The sequence below is a fragment of the Neophocaena asiaeorientalis genome, unplaced genomic scaffold (assembly GCF_003031525.2).
Source record: "Neophocaena asiaeorientalis asiaeorientalis breed wild unplaced genomic scaffold, Neophocaena_asiaeorientalis_V1.1 scaffold177, whole genome shotgun sequence".
Taxonomy (NCBI): Eukaryota; Metazoa; Chordata; class Mammalia; order Artiodactyla; family Phocoenidae; genus Neophocaena; species Neophocaena asiaeorientalis.
Genome location: NW_020172779.1, coordinates 7,518,712 through 7,538,841, shown reverse-complemented (window position 1 = coordinate 7,538,841; position 20,130 = coordinate 7,518,712). Strand labels below are relative to the sequence as shown.

At 48.7% G+C, this 20,130-nt stretch overlaps 1 protein-coding gene across 2 annotated transcripts in view; it reads right to left on the bottom strand.

Moving 5' to 3' along the window:
- Positions 1-10,672, bottom strand: part of ZHX2 (zinc fingers and homeoboxes 2) — a 170,932-nt gene extending 160,260 nt beyond the window's left edge. For both annotated transcript variants that reach the window (XM_024741058.1, XM_024741059.1), the window contains exon 1: positions 10,417-10,672. The gene's annotated coding sequence lies outside the window, so the exon portion shown is untranslated. The remainder of the gene's footprint in view (positions 1-10,416) is intronic.
- Between the last annotated feature and the right edge of the window lie 9,458 nt (positions 10,673-20,130).

The window sequence follows — 20,130 nt, the reverse complement described above, 5'->3', positions numbered from 1 at the left end:
GACAAGGAGCGGGGTGGCTGCAGGTCCAGGGCAAGGGTGACGTAAGGAGCAAACTAGGCACCCAGGATGTGAAATTTAAGGAGGCGCTTTTACTCTCTCTCAGGTGCCAAGCCTTGCTGACCTTGAGAGCAAACACTGTCTTAGGTTTCACACACTGGGTGCCTCACTTGCTAACCGGTCCTGGACCAGGGTAGGGAACTGGTCAAACTGGTGTGTGTGTGTGTGTGAAGCCTGCTCCTCTGCTCTCTAACCCTGTGATTGACCTTCCCCGTTCAGTGCCTCAGTTTCCTCACCCGGAAAATGGACCTTATGACAATGCCAAGGGTTGGCGAAGATATGGAGGAATCAGAATCCCCATACGCTGCTGGTGGGAATGTAAAATGGAAACAGCCAGGAGAACAGTTTGGAAGTTTCTCAGAAAGTTAAACACAAAACCCAGCAATTCCACTCCTAGAAATCTACCTAAGAGATGAAAACACACGTCCACACAGAGATTGCACACAAATGTTCACAGCAGCATTATTACAATGGCTAAGACGTAGAAACAACCCAATTGCCCATCAGCAGGTCAATGGATAAACAAAACAGCCCATGACACCACTGTGGTATGATATGAATTGTGTCCTGCCCAAATTCTTTTGTTGAAGCCCTAACCCCAGAATGTGACTGTATCTGGAGTCAAGGCCTTTAAGGAGGTGATTAAGCTAAAATGAAGCTGTTAGGGTGGACCCTAGTCCAATCCGACTGGTATCCTTACAAGAAGAGGAAACTGAACACAAAAAGAGACACCAGGGAGGCACGTACACAGAGAAAAGACCATGTGAGGACACAGTAAGAAGGTGGCCTTCTCCAAGCCAAGGAGAGAGACCTCAACAGCAATCAAACCTGCAGACATGTTGAATCTGGACTTCCAGCCTCCAGAACTGTGAGAAGATGTCTGTTCTTTAAGCCACCCAGTCTGTGGTATTTGGCTATGGCAGCCCCAGCCCACTAATACATGTGGTCTAGCCATACGATGGAATATTACTTAGCCATGAAACAATGAAGTACTGATGCATGCTATAACATGGATGAACATCAAAAACATGCCAAGTGAAAGAAGCACATGAAAGACCCCATGTTATACAATTCCTTCCATAGGAAATGTCAGTAAGGCGAATATATAAAGACAGAAAGTCTAATCCGTTGTTGCCGAGGGCTGTGGGAGAGAGGGTGGGAGATGGGGATGGAGAGTGACTGTCAATGGGCACAGGACCTCTTTCTGGGGTGATGGAAATGTTCTGAAATGAGACTGTGGTGATGAATGCATACCTCCGCAAATATACAAAAAGTTAACTGTACACTTTAAGTGGGTGGATTTGAAGGTATGTAAGTTACTTCTCAAGCTATTTTTTTTAATTGTGACTAATGCTAATATCTGTGCTACAGAGATGCACAGGGCCTGGCACACAGCACTTGGGACTTCTTCTTATGCTCAAATAAGTATCTGTTGCTCAACTGAAAGTTGCCTAAAGTGTCTCATAGTTCCTTTAGTTCTATGGAGACCTTTGGGAAACTAAACTGGGCTGCCACCTGTGATTCTGTGTCCCTAAGTGACCTGCCCCGGCCCACACAGGACTCCCCAATCAGCGACTTCTAGCTGAGGCATGCCTGCCTGATGTGGCTAAAACTGATCCGGTCTGGGATTGCACAGACCTGTGCTGGAGTTCCGGCTCTGCCCTTCCCACTGTCTGCTTAGCAGGATTGCCACACAAATGACCTGGGCCATGGTGTTAAGGGTGTGTGGAGCCTACACACAGTTGACATTCGATACCTTGGGAAAACCCCCTACGCATAAGAAGGCCCTTTGTCAGGCCCTGAATGCACACCCATCCTTGTGTCATCCTCAGTGCGGGCTGGTGACTCCGCCCTCTGCGCTCATCAGTGGGGGAGGGGCCCCAGCCCTCTCGCCAGAGCTGCAGGTGCGCAGAGGGTAGGAGAGGCTGCATGTGCCCCTGCCTTAAGAGCATCAGGTGTGGTGTAGGATTGCCTGACTTGCAGAAACCTTGGACAAAGGACTTCCCCACTCTGTGCTTTTCCATCTGTTAAATTGGGATAACAGAGTCCTCATAGCTCCTAGAAGCACAGTGAGCTAACCCACAAAAGGCACTCAGCTTTGCGCCTGTGATGTCAGAAAGCAGTTGCTGCTAAGCGCCAAATGACCGTGAACTTCCTGAGAGCAGGGTCGTTGTTCTCTTCCTCTGGTAGGTGCTCAGTGAGTGTTTGCTGATTGGACAGAAAAACAGAAGGGGGGAGGGAAAGTACTGTGATGGGGCTGGCTGGTCAGGGGAGTCCGAAGGAAACAGAGGGCCTTGAGTTAGATTGTACAGAAGAGGGAAAGCCATACACTGCCATATGATCCTGTAACCTTAGGCCAATTCCCTTATTGCTCTGAGCCTCAGTTCCCCTAAGCTTGATTAGGCGATCCCTCAACTTTCTTCCTGCCAGAACACTCCTTGATCCTATTAATGCACCATTAATAATTAATTAATAATTATTATAATTAATAATAATTAATAATAATGCTATTATTCTCATCCCCCCAACGTCCCCCTCCGGGGATGCCAGAGGACATTAGACTTTCTACCAGGAGACCCATAAATCCCATTTCTAAAAGTGCTGAAGTCAGGACATGTCCCATTTCAGTGTCGACTCCTGCCCTGTCTTTGGAGGGTCTACCATTAACCCACCAGTGATCCAGACCGTTTCTACTCTTCGGCTCCGTGGGCCCAGGAACCTTTGCTCTTGGAAACAATGTGAAGGCTTCCAGCTCTCCTGAGCTGTGTGGCTCTGGCAGAAATTCACTGCCTGCTCAGAATCAACTAAATTCCAGGCCGTTCTACAGGATAACGTGATCTTGGCACTCTGTTAGGGCAGGTTAGGTGAGGCCCTGTTCCTCTCCGCTCCTGCCTGGAGCCACCAGCATCCCTTCCCCTCGATTTCTTGGCCAGGGGGGCAGTCTCTTCTTCCAGCTTCTAGCTGTGAGTCCATATCTCCCCTCCTCCAGCCCCTGTCATTCTGGCCTCTCCTTACCCCCTCTGGGCCACCACCCACCCTAAACAACTTGGCCGTGTCATCCAGCTCTGACCAGGCTGGGTACAAATACCTTAAAGGTGCTGTTTCCAAAGAGAGCGCAATGCAAAGCAAAATAGTTTCTAAAAGTCCTCCTGCACAGGCCAGGGAGGTTCCGTGGGGGCTCCGGGTACACACAGGGGCTAAAGGAGCCTGAGATGGCTTTTTCGTTCGAGCAGTTCGGCCCAGTCTCATATTTTAAAAACAGCGGGAAAAGTAATGCCAGATGAAAGGAGTTTTCTGTGTGCTATTTAACTAAATGGCCCTGCAGCTGGAGAGAAGCACGGGCAGACGTGTAACGATTCAAGGGCTCCCAGTTAACAATGATCCTCTTTTATTGTATAAAGATAGCGACGCAGCCATTCTCCTCCCTCCCAATGCCTGCTCTACCTGCTTCCCCCACTGGCTGGCATGGCTGTTCAGCGTCCAGAAAGGAGCACCCAGCTTCTCCTCCCACTGTCTCCAACTCTGCAGCTTTCAGCCCACTGGGATTCCTTTTCTCGCCGGAGCCAGGGAGGAGAGGGTGGAGAGGGTGCCGTGCTCCCTAGAGAATGTTCTGGTAGAGACACTGATAGAGGCTTGAGAATTGTCTTGGGGGTGGGGTTTGGGGGGCTAAGGATAACAGGCACAGATTTGGAACTGTCTTCTGTTTTGACTAAACGCACAAACACACACACGCAAGCCTGTGTGCACTCACCCCTACACTCCTTTAGCAGAAAAGCTGTCAGACTGTCCAGAAGCTCATTCTAAAAGTGTCCCTTCTCCCGCCCTTATTATTCCAGGCTGGGGTGGAGCTGGCCTCCAGAACACTTCAGAAAGACTCGGCGATGACCAAGGGCATCGGCTTTAGAATCAGACTGATGTGAGTTCGAATCTTGGTGACCTTCTCTCTGTGACCTTGAGCAAGCATCTGAGCGCTCTGAGCTTTGGCCTCCTGTCTTTAACATGGGGCTCCGCCATGGCTCTCAATGTGTTCCTCAGGGTCACACTGAAGGACGCAGTGGAGAGAGAGCATTCAGCAGGGCGCCTGGCACAAGGTAGGTGCCCAGTTTTTGGAAGTTGTTGCTGCCCCGAGGATGGCAGCACTGTGTTTGTGGTGTGTCTGGGTGTGCAGGGAGATCTGTATTCATTCCATCTCATCAGCCAGAGTGGACAAGGCTGGGGTCTGTGGCAGGGCGGAGATGGCGGTCGGGGGGGACACAAATGTCAGCCCTGCTGAGGAGTGTTTTCCTTGAGGCTTTCTGCGACACTGATTTAAACTGTCACGTTGGCCCAGCCCATGCGTGCGCGCATGCGGCCTCCTCCGTGTAGATTCTGGTCCTTCCTTGGTTTTCTGCAGATGTTTTGGAGCCCAGAAGCTGCAGCTGCAGGCATCCAACCAGCCCAGAAAATCTCATTCATCTTTTTCTCTCTACCCTTCTTGACAGCACGCTCCTTCTTTCTCCCACAGAGTCTGTTCTGGGCCCCCGACAGGGAGGATTCCCTCCCAGAGAAAGAGCTAATTCAGTTCGGCCACCCTCCAATGCCCCAGAGACACAGGAATCCACTCCCTGTCTGGAGCTTGACGGCAAATGGTTCCCAGGATTGGGCTGGTTTCCCCCTGCCTGGTGAACCCAGAGTGGCTTTAAACCCAGGAAAGTAAACCCAGCCCACGCTTCCCATTTTTCCATCCCAAGCAAGCCTGTGCACCCCTAAAATATACTCTGAACCTCTTAGAACCGAAGTGAGTGAATGCCTGGGTCACACTCCTTAAGATTGATCCCCCATGAATCAAGAGCACAAGCGTTTCATTCACTGCAGGTTTTATGTGGTAAATACTGTTGCAGTGAAACACTGTGTAATAAGATTTAATCTCTACTAAGTGTTTCTAGCACTAGGGGACCGGAGCTGGGCAGAAAGAGGAAGAAAGTGTGCAAAACTGTGGCTCTTAACACGTAAATTGTTCACCAGGGGGTAAGGAGAGGTGTCAGCAAGAAGACTGACTCTGGTCTTTTTTTTTGACTCCATTTTAAAGTTTGGGTGGAACGTGATGGACCGTTGCCAAGACTGTTTATCTCCTTGGGGGCTCGTTACATGTGCGTATGTGTGAGACACACACACACACACCATTGCCAATCAACCCCTCTTAAGTGCATGACTTCAAGCATAGGAAGAGGAAACAGATTGGGGGTGGATGCTCTTAAAATCACAACCTGTTCGATGTAGGGTAGGGGCGGGGAATCCAGAGGACTTTCTTTTTTTTTCAACTACAAATGAAACTACCTTGTCAATACCAAAAACAATGCCCACTTTATTGTCTACCACAGGGTGTGTGAGCAGCTAAGCATCCTTTCAGAACTGCGCTGTCTGGGTTTGACCATGACACAGCACATTACGGTACCTGAAGACTGCGCCAGGGTCCCACTGTGATATTCAGGAAGAGATTTCCATGTCAGTAGTTGCTCAGACTTGCCACAAAGAAGCATATATGTGTATGGAGGAGGGGGGGTAGGGAGGAGAATTGCAATGAGATGGGGACAGTTGGGGTCTCGAAATCTACGTTAAGAATCCATGCATGTTAATTACCTCAAGGAAACAAGAAAGTCACATCCTAGAGGTGGTGGCAGTGATTATGATGGCAGAGGAGATGATGGTGATAACAGGTAACGTTCACTGAGAATAATCCACGTGTTAGGCGCTGTGCTAAGCTCCTTTATAAATCTCTTCTTAACCTTCACAACAACCCAGAAGGCAGCTGCTGAAAGAATCTCCATTTTAGAGATGAGGAAACTGAGGTTTAAAGAGGTATGTAATAGCCACAAATCATAAAGCTACTACTTGAGCAGAGAATCAGGGGTGTTGGTCCTTGCTGGAGGAATCCAGCGTGGGGAACCTGACCAGAGGCCCTCTGAGGCCCTCTGATAGCATCCCCTCCTTTAAAAGCAAAACTGAAGGGTCACGACCAAAATTATTCTGCTGATGAGTGGTGGAGTTGCAGGTGGGGCCTGGGGAGTCCGAGTGTCAGGAAAAAAGCAAGCGTCATGTCTGGGGAGTAAACTGGTACCCTTCCCTGTGTATCCAGTTCCACTCACTGAATTACTGCACAAGGAGAGCTAGTTACTTCCTGGTGACAGCCGACTGACATCAGGTTAATTTTGGATTCCTATTGGCAGGACCTAAAAGAAAATCTCCCTCACTTTCTTAGCGTGCTGTCTTCTTTTTGCCCTAAGGCAGAACTGGTCCCCTGGTCTGAAACTTTCCAGAACTCATTTTAGTTCAAATAAGAACCAAGCTGATTCATCTCCATAAGGCACACGGCTGTCAGTCTTACCTTCCTAAAACACCTGACGCTCCCTCCTCAGAAGCCTGCCATGCTCCCCAGTACCTACAGATTAACAGCCAACCTCCTCTACGTCCATCCCCAAGTGTGGCGGCATCTCTTTGCACAACCTTCCCTGCATCCCCCTCTCCATCTCCCCAGAATACACACAGCTCTCAGGACGCGGTTTTAACTTCATCAGGAGTAACCTCCTCTTCTCATCTGAGGCCACTAACGCCTTATCTGCCAACTCAACAACGTTTCTCCATTCACCCCTTCTGCCTTACATGCTGAACCCCAGTCTGCTTGTGGCAGTGATGTACCTAACTAAAAACACGGCATTGCCCCTTCCTGGTAGGGTTGGGTGGCCATGTGGCACAGTTCTGCTTGAGCTAAGGGCAGAAGTCCCTGAGAGGGGTGTCCCTTTCCAAATGTAACAGTAAAGCCACACTAGGTAAACGCTCTTTGTGCCTCACTCATCCTACTTCCCCTTTCCTGGTATGCAGATGTGAGGCCTGGAGATGCAGCAGGCCTTCCTACCATGAGATGATAGACCTGGGGCCAAAGGCCTATACTCTAAGGGTGGCAGAGTAGAAAGACAGAGCCTGGGTCCCCAGCGGTACAGCTGAGGCATTGTCCCACCCACTTTCTTGTTGTCTGACACAAATAAGCCCCCATCTGGTTAAGTCACCGGTGGGCAGGATTTCTGTTGCTAACAGGTGAGTTCAATGATACCCGACACACCGCCAGACATTGTTCCTCCTCAGTCATGGGTCAGTTCTGATGCTACCCCCTCTGGGAAATCCTCCATGGGTCCCTCAGAACACAAGAACTGCACCCTTCATTGTACTTCCACAGTAGTTACTTTTCTCAATTCTAGCACCTGTTTAATCCTGCTTTATTTGGCCTGCTGGCTGCTCAGATTCCTAGAGGGTAAGGGGTCTTGGTCTCACTGACGTCTCCATAGTGTCTGGAGCAGTGCTTTGCATCGAGGTTAGAGAGATGCTCTATCTATCTCAGCAGCACCTCTGTAACGTGTGGAGCAGTGCACTGTCTGCAGACGTGGAGTGTGCATGTTCTGGGGTCTGGCACTCTGCTTGCTAGCTGTTTGGTCTTGGGCAACTTAGAGAACCTCTCCGTGCCCGTTTCCTCATCTATAGAAAGGAGAGGATGACAGTACTTTACCCCGCAGGGTTGTCACGAAGACAACATAGTTTAATCCTAAGCACTTAGAATGGTCTCTGGCATATAAAACTGCTTAATGACTCTAGGCTTTTATTAGTGGGATGAATATTACAGTTGCGGAGTGAACAAATAAATCAACACACAGCTGCTAAATAAATGAATTAAGAGATGAAAACTAGGAAAATTCCTGAGTTCGGACCACTGGGCCATGGTCACTCTTCCCTCTTTTCTGCCTTTAGTTTTCATTCTAACTACAACTTCCCATATCTGGGGAGCTGCTATACTGGAGTGTTGTAAGGCTTGGCTTCAAACATGGAATTTGATTTTTGCCATGCGGCTTTGGGTCAGTTTGTTTCACCTCTCTGAGCTTAAGTATCTTCCCCACTAAGCTTGGGATAATAATAGTATGTATCTCATAGGGTTACGGTGAGAATTAAATGATAAAGCATGTAAAATATACAGCATTATGCCCGGCATACTGAAACAGTGTCAGCAATTGTTATCAAACACCGTCATTATTGTTTTTGTCAAATGCATGGCATCCCACTGAATCACATGGTCCTGATGTGGATGGGACGCTTGGGGTGGGGTCGCCTTTTGGCATGTCAAGGTACACTGCATTTACATTGGGAGAATACTTTTCTTGAGTGCCAACGAACATTTGTGGCATTTTGATTTTTTTCCTTTAAACAGGGATTAGCTAATATATCCGATTTACCCCAGAACGTTGGCCTCCAAAATTTCCCCTTAAAAGCTGTTAACTTCAAGTGGATCCTTAGTTGACACCAAACCTGGCCGCAAGGTACGCGTGCATATGAGAACAATCGCAAAGCAGAGTGTTTAAACAGCAATGATATTCCCACAGATCGCGGATCCAGTCATTGTCGGTGACACATTTCAATCTTACTTGTAGATTTCCCGCCTTTGGCCTTAAAAGAAGATGTGTATACAGCTTGATATAACTTTCCCTTTAAACTGAAACCGTTATGTTAGCCCCATTCAAGCACTTGGCGGCTCCATTAATCTATTTTTACCATTAAACGTGCCATTTTACAAGATATTTATTCCACTTGGTTGTCATCCAAATGCTTTTTGACATCACTGCCCCAGGACTCAAGTTCTTTAACTGCCCTCATAAATAGAAAATCCCCTTTTGACGGAAATCTTGAAGAGCTCTCTGAACCTCACTCTCTTCACTTCAACAGGCATTAATTTCTGCTCTACATAAAGGAGTGAGAGTGTGTGTGTGTGTGTGTGTGTGTGTGTGTGTGTGTGTGTGTTTTAAGAGGGTAACTGTGGGAGGTCTGAGCGACCCAAGGGATGAAGGGGAGGGATGCCTGCTCCCCAAATCCTGCCCAGCTGGGCCTGCCTCAGACTTGGGGAGCTGCTAACTTGGAGGTAGAAGGCGATCATCAGGGAGCAGGTAGGACAGAACTCTAGGGCCTGAAGAGACTTGGAGATCCCTGGGGCCCAAGCTGGGCAGCGACACTTTCAAAGGGGAGGGGTCCAGGGAAAGTCACTATTTCCTCACCTTCCTCCTCCCTCACCTCCCAGACAAACAAAAGGCCATCGCGGCAATAGCTGAAGGCAGAGACCCCACTGGCTTTGAAGCCGATCCATCAGGTGGAAGCCTGAGCAAATCACAACTTGGCTTCCCCGGCAAGTTTTCTCCGCAGCCTAACACACCACCCTCCTCCTCCCGGTCGTGCGCCGCCGCCTCCCGAGCTCGGCACAGCGACGAGGCCGAGGGGACGGTGCTCTGATGCTCACTGGTTTCCAACTTTCCGCTCCTTTTCCAGCCTCCTGCAAAGCGGCTGGGAAAGGGGCAAGTTTGCAAAGGCGAAGATACCAAGTCCTGGGGACGCCAAAAGGAGCCGCAACACCAACAAAGATGAACCTCTCGTGGGGCAGACGAAAAGCGCCAGCTGCCGTTCCGGGGGGCGATCGTGGGCTTGGGCGGGCTGCGGGCGCGGGCCCGCGGGCGGCGGGCAGCCGGGCCCGGGGGTCCCCAGGGTCCCCCGCCGCCCCTCCCCACGCGGGTTTCCCGTCACCTGAGCGGGGCGTGGGGACAGCGCCGCACTCCGGCCCGGCCCCCGGCAGGTAGCTCGGGCGGCCGCCCGCCCGCGCCGCGCGCCTGCTGCCTGCAGCCACCAGGAGCGCGGAGAGGAGAGGCAGCCTCAACCCACGGCGTCATGCTTCCTGCCACCACATTACGGCGAATCGTCACCGGGAGAGGGGAGAAGAGGGGAGAGCGGGGGAGGGAGGGGAGCACACACACGCAGCCCCCCGCCTGCCAAACCCCGCGGAGCCGGGGCCACGTCCCGGTGGAGTCCCCGCGGGACCGGCCCCATTCGCACAAAGCGCCGCAGTTTGGCCAAGAAGGGAGGGAGCCGGCCACGAAATAAATAAATAAAAACAGAGTCGGGTCTACGTAACGCCCTGTCGAAAGCGGACGCCATATTTTTTTGTGGCTTATGTCGACATAGGGAAACGTAGACATGTTTTTCCTCCTCCTCCTCCTTCTCGGTCTGCCTCCCATTGATCCAAACTTGTAATCAAAACTCTTTAAAAAAAATCTCCCCCACCTCTGGATCCTCTGATCTCCTCCTACCCGCAAAAAGAGCCTGCACCCTCCCTCCCGCCCCCCCCCCTTCCAATCGCAAACCCGGCCAAGTCCCATTAACAACACATTTTCGGGAGCCGCGGTGGCGGCTGCGGCAGCGGTGGGAAAGTTGGGCTGGAGTGGCCGGTGCCCGGCGTGCGGGGCTTGGGGCCGGCGGCGCCGGGCGGGGGGTGCTCCGCGCCGGGGCGAAGTTTCTTACCTGCGCCGGGGCTGGGAACGCGGAGACCCGGGCTGGGAACGCGGAGACGCTGCACGGGCGTTCCAAAATGGAACTCTGCTGGCTCCCCCCACCTACTCCCCACTCCCCACCGGGCGCCCGGCTCGGGCTCCGTGGGAAAGAGGGGGAAAGCCAGCCTGCCAGACAGACAGACAGAAGAAGCCCCCGTTCGGAGAACAGTGGCCAAAATTTTTAGAAAGAAAGAAAAAAAAAAAAAAAGAAGGAAAAAAAAAGGGGAAAAAAAATGTCTCGATCAGTGGGGAATCTACGCCAAAACCCACATGATCTGTAACGTCAGCATGCGTATTTGCATACGATACCACCACCCGAGCTGCCACCCGGGCTCGGGTTCCGCAGAAAGTTACAAAGTGAAATTCAGCCCCCTCCGGAGACGCCGGCGAAATGTCATTTTCAGGCGGGAGCCGGGGGGGAAGCTAGCCCTAAAGGCGCTGGTTACTAGCCAAGGTTGGGGGGAGGGCAGTAAATTAACTTAAAAGTCTGAGCCCAGTAACGGACTCGGTGGAATTTCTGCGAGGGGCGGAGGGGGAGGCGCGAGCGAGATCATTGAATATTAAGCAGGACCCGGCGCGGCGGCCGCGGCCGAACCCTCCCGCTGCAATACCCATTTTCTTTATGAAAAGTTCAAGGTGTCACTGATGAGCTCAACAAACTGTTGATCTTGACCACGTGGAGTGGCGGACGGAGGGACCGCGGGGCTCGGCTGCTCGCCCTGAACCGGCGGCACCCGGGATCCCGCGTTCCTGCCGCAGCCCAAGGGGCAGCGCGAGGGTGGGGCTGCCGCGCGCCCCCGGCTCTGCCTGCTTTCTCCCGCCTTCGGACTCAAAGAAATAATAATAACTTAAAAAAAAATTTTTTTTAAAGCGAGACACATTTAACTCCTGGAATAGTAATGAGAGGGCTTGGGGTAGGGAGGGTAAGAAAGAGCCCCTCACTTATATAACGAGTCGAAATTAGATGACTTTTGCTGGAGAGATTCTGAGATTTCCGCTTGCGCCAGGTCTGAGGTTGGTTCAACATCCTCAAACTTTTCCCCTAAGAGCCAATAAACAAACAGACGCCCCGGGAGCTGACTTCAACTCTTGTCGGGCCAGCTTTCGCCCGGATTCTCAGACTTCGAGAAATGCACACCCCTGCGGCGCTCGCAGGGAAGTCCCTCGGAAGCGAGGCCGGTCTCTTTCGGAATTGGGACTCCGGCGTTCCTGGCGGGAGGGCATCCCTAACCGCCGCCGCCCCCCGGATCCCCTCCGGCGCCTTGAGAGCAAAGGCGAGTCAGGATCTCGCCGCTCTTCGCCTGCGGCCTCTGCAACCGTGAGCTTGCGTTTGGGGCGCGGCGTTCCTGCAACAGCGCTCAGCTGCGGAGCTCTAAGGGATCTGGGATTCAGGGGCCGCTTTGGAATCTCACGGAGAGCAACCTGTCTGCGCCGCCCGCTCCTGCCCGGATGGACCAGTTTCTCCTCCGTGGGCATCTCGGCGCGTTAGCGTCTCCCAGGTGTGAGCTGAGCGCGAGCGCGCACGAGCTAAGCGGGGACAAGGGGATACTTTCTGGGGTCCACTTTTGACGTCTGAGCGCGGCGAGGAGACAACGGGAGCCTGGGGCTGGGAGGCTCAGCGGAGTCCCCGCCTGCCCAGAAGATGAGCAGGGGCGGAGTGTCGGGGCTTCCCGGCCAGCCTTTGCTCCGGGGAATTAGAACGAACTCTAGCGGCGGCTTGCGACTCGGCTCTGGGCGCGAGGGCAGCAACAGGTGGCCGTGTACGGCGGAGTGGCTGGAGGCGAGGACAGGGACTGGGGTGAAAACGGCTGGCTCTGGGGCTGACTGCGAGGCCAACGCACCTGGAGACCTTTTGGCATTTTCTTAGGATGAGGAGAAGAAAGCAGCTACAAAGTTTTTCTAGGGTCTCTCCTAGGGCTCCAATTTCTCTAACAGAACCCCTTCTTTGCGTCCCCAGAAATTTCTGCAATAAAAATAAAAATAGCTCATATGCAAAACTGTCTTACTGGCTTGCACCTGTTTGTTCCGTTATTGCTGATGTAGGGTTTGTTTGTTTGTGAGTTAACGGTGCATAAAACTAGGTCCTGGCCTTGGAGGGGGTCTCTCGGTAGGTGCTCTCCTACCTGAGAGGCGAACTGCCCTGGCCGGCGCTTAAAGGATTCCGTTAAGAACTTCCTTTATGACTATGATCCAGTTAGCGTCACATCTTTCTCAAACTCATTTAATACCTACCGTCTAAAATCCTCATCTACTTGCCATCAGTATCGGAATTTAGGGATGCCGATTTTTTGTTCTTCCCTCAAGGGTGTGTCTGAAGAGTGAAAGAAAAAGACCCCTCCCCCCGCAAGTCTAATATTTTTATATCGCTTACTCTTGACTCTTGCAGGTCATCCCACCGTTACCCCACCTTCCCTTGAAAGTAACTACGGTTCTTAGTTTGTTTCCATGGAAATTACTGAAATCTTAAGGAAGCTATTCCCGTTTTGAGGCGGCACCTCCTTTTGCTGGTCAGCCACTCAGGAGGGGGTTCTATAAGCCACCTTTCCTCCGCCTCCACCTCGGTACCGCCTTCTTCTGGCTGGGCCAGCGAGTAATAGGATGGAAGGGTCAGGGTTGAGCCAAGCAGGGTAAACCCTCGGGACCGCCCACTGAGTTCTCATGTCTTCAGCGCACTTGGATCTCAAGTGGGGGGCCTTTGATGACTTCAGTATCTTTCAATTGTTCAAAGTTTAGCATGGGCTGAACCTTCACTATATAAACAAACAGGAGGGGATAAAACAAGGGTGACTTTTGCATCAAGTGCTATGATTTCAGTTTGCTTTATGTATAGGTGGAGTAGACAGACCCTTATCTTAATCCGTTTTTTTTTTTACTAAAGTATAGTTGACTTACCACATTGTATTAGTCTCAGGTGTACAGTACTTAATCTTTACAACAACCCTCACAGGCAACGATTCTCCAAGTGTTTTGTCTTAGGTCCCTTTAGACTCTTAAAATTATTGAGGACCCCGAGTAGCTTTTGTTTACATGAGTTACATACATCTTGATATTTACCATGTTAGAAATTGAACTGAAAAAGAAAATGGAAACACAGGAATTTACAAACACACTTTCCGTTAGTCATGGGAGCAATGATACTATGACATGTCACGTAGCCTCTGGAAAACTACTGTATACTTGAGAAAAAATAAAAAGGACAAGTAATGTTTTAGCCCTATCACCAAAGTAAATTTTACCTTGAAGAGCCCTGGAAGGGTCTTGGGGGTCTCCAGGATCCCTGGATAATATTTTGAGAAACACTGTGATGGTAAGTTATTGTTATGTGCGATTTACAGGTGAGGAAGCCAAGCTTCTTAGAAATGCAGTAAGTTGCCCAGGGCAGTGCAGGGAGCAAGGATTTAAACTGGGTTCTTTAGGGGCCAGAGCCAGATTTCTTAATGATTGTACAATTCTGCCTTTTATTAACAACCCAAGCTCCGCCCTCAACCTAGAACAGCCTCTAGGCCTTCCCAAGACTACTTTTTATTAATAGCAATTACCTTTTGAGCCTTTATTATGTGCCAGCCCTTCTTACCCATTATCTTGTCAAATGCCTACAACCACCTTCCCTGCAGGTATTGTTTCTCCCATTTTACAGATGACAAAACTGCAGTTCAGAGAGGTTAAGAAGCTTCTTCAAAGTTGCTCAGCCAATAAGGAGAAGAATCTAGATTCAAATCTTTGTCTGGTGGCTTCAAAACCAAGGAAAGACAGGAGTCTATCACAGTGATTTATAGAGGCCTAGCGGGGAGGAAACGACTTCTGTTCGAGATTTGGTGAGAACGAGGCCTGGCTAAAAGTCTTGAAAATTTAGAAATATCAGGAGGAGAAGAAATAAAAAGCAGCATTGCCCTGATGGGGCCCCTAATCTAATGACAACAAGTCCACACTTGCGTGTAAACTCAAAAGAGACGTAGGGGAGCAGCAAAGATTTGGAATTGAGATGGGAATTGTGGGGTCATCCCACCCAGCTATCTGATCCCTGCATGCACATGCTACATAAGTATTTTTCTAAATGAATGAAAAAAGAAAACACAAAACACAGAGAAGCAAGCAAGAAAAAGAAAGCGTCAGCAGTCCAACCAGGTACTGCTTATAATTTTGGTATGGATCGTTCCACAAGTTACATTTATTTACTTTTTCCGCTATAAGACTCTTAAGAGAAATGAAAACTATTACATATCAGTTTACCAACTGTAGCATGGAATGGCCACTACTGACATGTCTTACAACAAAGCGAGACAGAGGATGACCTTTCAGAACATTCAGATTGCTTTACTTAATACCTGCAAGTGAAAGGAAGTGTGCTAGACAGAGGCTGTCTCCTTCCATGTCTGCATCCCCCCCTCACCCCCCGCCACGGCTTGAGAATAAAATGTCACATGCCCCGAGATCAATCCCATGGCACTGGTAGCATCGGAGCTGGGACTTGATGTTTGCAAGTTTACAGCAGGAGCCTGGCTTGGCAGTGACTTGATTCTGCTTGGAGGGTACAGCTAAAAATTTACCAAATGGGGAAAACTCAGAACTTATTATTTGTTTGATTTTACAGTCTGGTTTAGTCCTTGTATCATCTCTGTAAGGAAAGCAGAACTGGTACTATTGTTCCCATTTTACAGAGAAGGTTACCGAGGCTTATAAAGGTTACAGTCAGTTCAAGTTCACAAACTAAATTCTGAACCACTGTATAAATCTGTCTTGTGACTGCAAGACCAATGCTATTTCTGTGCCCCTTCTTCATCATTTGCTATTTTACCGAAAGGGGTCTAAACATGCCTCCTATCAGATGTTGTCTCTCCTTTCTTGCAGAACCTTGGAAGAGAATTATCACTCAACAAGGTCTTTTTATCATATGCCATTTTATATGTACTTATGCATTTATTTGGTTGTCTCCCCACTAGGATGTAAAGTTCCTGCAGCCAGGTACTTTGTTTCATTCATTGCTGCTGTATCCCTATGTTTAAACCAACATGGCGTATCGCAGGTGCACCACAAATGATTGCTGAATGAATGAAGTGCACTTCTCGTCAGGGCTTCTCCAGGTCTAGGGAGTCACTGCTTTTTAAGAGTATATACATCTTCTGTTTACCTCAAATGACCTTAGCTAAGAACATCAGTTCCCGGGGTCAAGTCTTCAATTTCTATGATGCATAAGATTTGTGTCTGGTGAGACACTGTGGGTGGTTAGTCCTCATGTGAATTCCTAGCATGAGAAACGTTAGCAATGGAAAACGTTACGTCAAATGTTTTGAACCATCCAAGATTACTTCCTTATGATAAATTCCTTGATAACTAATCACTGGGTTGAAATATACACATAATTCTAGAGTGGAAACCCTTTGCAGTAAGTGAAAGCTTCAGGAGGCATGGTACATGGTCTCGCAAGATGGCTGCAGTCAATCCTTTCCCTCACTGTATGAAAGAGACTTCGCCATTAAGAGGTGGCATTTATGTCCCCTCCCCTTGAATCTGAACTAGTCCTGTGATTGCTTTGTTGCTATGAAAGTGATATTCTGAGACATGTGTGCCCAGGCCTTAAGAGACTGGCATTTCCTGACTCCTTCCTCTTGGAATTCTGCTGCCATGTTGTGAGAAGCCCAAGCTTCTTGGGGAGGCCACATGGAGGAAAATCAAGGTGCTACAGACAACAGCCCCAGCTGATTTCTGGCTGACTCCCAGTCAGACTTCAGCCGTGTGAGCGAGCCATCTTGGGTGCTCCAAACTAATTCACCTCCCAGTTGACTGCAGCCCCAGCTGAGATCACATAGAGCAGAAGAGCCACTCAGTTTAACCCAGTCAACCCCCAGAATCATGAGTGATGACAATAAAATAATAGTTGTTCAACACCACCAAGTTTTAGGGTAGCTTATCACACAGTAATAGGTGACTGAAGTGGGAGGTATTTTCCTTGTGTTTTCATTTGCACATATATCTGAATATTCCAGATGAGCTTCCCGCTGATCTCTGTGGGATGTAGCATTCTGAGATCATAGAGAAAGCCAGACAAGGGGTGGAGGGACGCGTCCATGATACCTGGGCTGGCCACTCCTCTGAGTCAAATGCTTTTCCTGATATCAGTTGTTTTTCACAGAACAGCTGAATTTAGCCTAAGGACACCACACGCCCCGCACGCGCACACACGTACAGGTCCCAGATCCGAAGCAGATGAACGCTCTTATGTAATATTTACCAAGCACAGATACTCAGTAGGTGCTAGAGTTAAGTTCCTGTTTGGTGTTGCCAAAAACCGAGGTTTCCATTCTTCGGAGATATGCACTGTGGTGGGAACTCCGAATGCCTACCATGCACAAGGCCACCTAGAAGATGCTTCTTACACTTGGCTTCACTTAATCTTCACAACCTTCTAAGTAGGTGTATCATTTCCTTAATTTGTGGCGGAAAACTAAGACCCGTAGAGGAGCCGAACTTGAACCCAAGTTTGACTGACTGCAAATACTGCCTGCTTCTTATTACACCTTTGTGTCCCAAATTAACTCATTTGCAAACCACCTTCCCAATTTTTGCCCCAGAGGCATATGTACCACCTGTAATATATTTATTTAACATTTCAATGTACACTGATTTACATTCAAAACTTAAATGTATGTCCTTAATAATGATAATCTTTTTATCACAATGGAAAAAGAAAAACCAATACTGATTGTAACAAATGAAAGGTAGCAGTAAAAATAATCCACAGAAAGAAAGAGTGCTATTAAGCTAGCTAGATACTTTCATATTCAGAAGGTGGAGCCAGAGGGTAAAGATGTTAGAAAGGTGTTAACGACAGGCTAACACCAAACTGATAACTTTTTCTTGAGCTAATTAAAAGGATAGAAGGAGAGTTGCAAAGGAACGACTTTCTTTCGAGTCAGGGTTATTTAATGCTGCGTCCATGCATCGTTTAAAACCTGTCCTCTAAGATTTAGCATCAGTGGATAACCTGTCATTCTCTAAATTTGCTGTGGTCTTTTCTATCTTTGTAAATGGTGCACCCGCTACTTGGAATGCCTGCCCTCCTCAGTGCTTCAAGACTCGGATCAAATGTCACCCCCTTTGGGAAGCTTTCCTGCACTTTTCCTGAAAGGGTTAATGCCTCCTCGGAATTCCTACAGAATATTGCACTTTCTTTGAATTAGCAATTACTGCCCTGTAGTTGAATCACTTCTTTGTATTTGCTACATTCACTTGACTGTAATCCCTTGAGGATAGGTATTTCACCAGTCATCTCTGTGTCCTCCTCTCTTGCCTAACATGGAATATGGGCTAGTAGAATTCTATGATGGCCCTCAAGATTCCCAGCCTCTGCTTATTCCAAGGTACTGCTGTGAAAGAATTTTGCAAACATAATTATAGTCTCAAGTCAGTTGGCCTTAAAATCTGGAAATTATGAAGATTTCTGGACAGGCTTGATCTAATCTTATGAGCTCTGTAAAAGCAGATTTTGTTGAGGAAGTCAGAGACATTCACAGTGTGAGAAAGATTTTACACAGGGATGATTCTCTGCTGCTGAGGTGGAGAGGCCATGTGGAAAGGAACTAAGAGCCACCTCCAGAAGTTGAGATCAGTCCCTGGCTGACAGTTAAGACAGTGGGGACCTCAGTCCTGCAACCACGAGGAAGTGAATTCTGCTGATAACCACTGAGCTTGGAAGGCCCGGTATATAGTTTATCTTGGTATATGTTCTGTGGACACTTGAAAAGAATGTGTATTCCTCTGTTATTGTGCAGAGTGTTCTATAAATGTCTGTTAGATCTTGTTGGTTGATGGTGTTGTTGAGTTTTATACCCTTGCTAATTTTTGTCTAGTTGTTTTATCAGTTAAGAGAAGGCTATTGAAATTTCCAAGTGTACTTGTGAAGTTGTCTGGTTTTTCTTTCCATTCTATCAGTTTTTGCTTTACAGATTTTGTAGTTCCTTTTTTGGTACATACATGATTAACCTGTTAGGGGTTCACTCAACTTCTTAAATCTGTAGTTTTATGTTTCTTATGAAATTTGGGATGTTTTTGGCCATTATTTCTTTGATAATCTTTCATCCTTGTCTTCTTTCTCCTGTCCTTCTGGGACTCCAATGACACAAATGTTAGATCTTCTGTTATGGTCCCACATTTCCGTGAGGCTCTGCTCTCTCTTTTTTTTTTTTTTTTTTCAGTCTATTTATTTTCTGTTGTTCAGATTGGGTGACTTCTACTGATTTATCTCTGAATTCACTGTTTCTTTCCTCTGTTCCCTCCATTATTCTGTTGAGTCCATCCTCTGAAGCTTTTCTTTTGGATATTGTATTTTTCAGGTCAAAAATTTCCATTTGCTTTTCCTTTACATCTTCTATTTCTTTGCTGAGACTTTCTGTGCCTTTGACGAGGATTTTAATTTTTTCATTTGAAGTAGGTTCATTTGATTCTTCGAATCATTTTTATCATGACTGCTTTAAAGTCTGTGTCAGGTAATTCTAATGTAGTTCTGTCATCTTGGCATTGATGCTTCTTTTCTTTTTTCTTTTTTTTTGCGGTACGCGGGCCTCTCACTGTTGTGGCCTCTCCCGTTGCGGAGCACAGGCTCCGGACACTCAGGCTCAGCGGCCATGGCTCACGGGTCTAGCTGCTCTGCAGCATCTTCCTGGACTGGGGCATGAACCCGTGTCCCCTGCATCGGCAGGCAGACTCTCAACAACTGTGCCACCAGGGAAGCCCCATGACATTGGTGCTTCTTGATTGTCTTGTTTCATTCAGTTGGAGATCTTCCTAGTTCTTCGTATGGCATAAAATTTTAGACTGAAACATGGACATATTCATGTTATATTTTGAGACTCTGGGTCTTATTTAAACCTTATGTTTTAGCTGGCTTTCACTGATATCACTCTGCCATAGGAAAGGAGAGCAGCTCTGTCTTGTTTCTGCCAGATGGGGATAGAAGTCCACGTTTCCCACTTGACCTCTGTTGGTACCTGAGAGGGGGACTCCCCATCACTGTTGGGCAGGGGTTGGTATTTCAGTTTCCCATGCGGTCTCCACTGACACCACCCTACAGGGAGAGGAGAGACACCTCATTATTGTTGGGTGAAGGTGGAGGTCCGGGCTCCTACATGATCTCCACTGAGACCAGTGGTGATGAGAGTCCTGGCTACCCTCTTGGCCTTCTCTGACATGACCCCAGTGGGTGTGTGTGGCACCTCATTACAGCCACACCAGGGTGGAAGTCTGGTCTCCTCACATGGCCTTTGCGGGTGTGAGTGGGGCTGGGTCACAGTTTTTTCTGTGGTGTTTGGCTGGAATACAGATGTTGTCTTAAAATTTTCTGTCTTGCTACTCTGTTCCTTTCCTTGTCCTGTGACTAGAGAAAGCAGGCTTTGGTTGAGTTTCACTGGGGCTCTTTGTCAGCACCTGTTGGTGTTCGTAGGTTGCTGGCTTTGTCAGCTTCAACTCTGGGTTGTATGAAGCAAAAGAAAACCCAGGGAGGGCTTCCCTGGTGGCGTAGTGGTTGAGAGTCCACCTGCTGATGCAGGAGACACGGGCTCGTGCCCCGGTCCGGGAGGATCCCACATGCCGTGGAGCAGTTAGGCCCGTGAGCCGTGGCCGCTGAGCCTGTGCGTCCGGAGCCTGTGCTCCGCAACGGGAGAGGCCACGGCAGTGAGAGGCACATGTACTG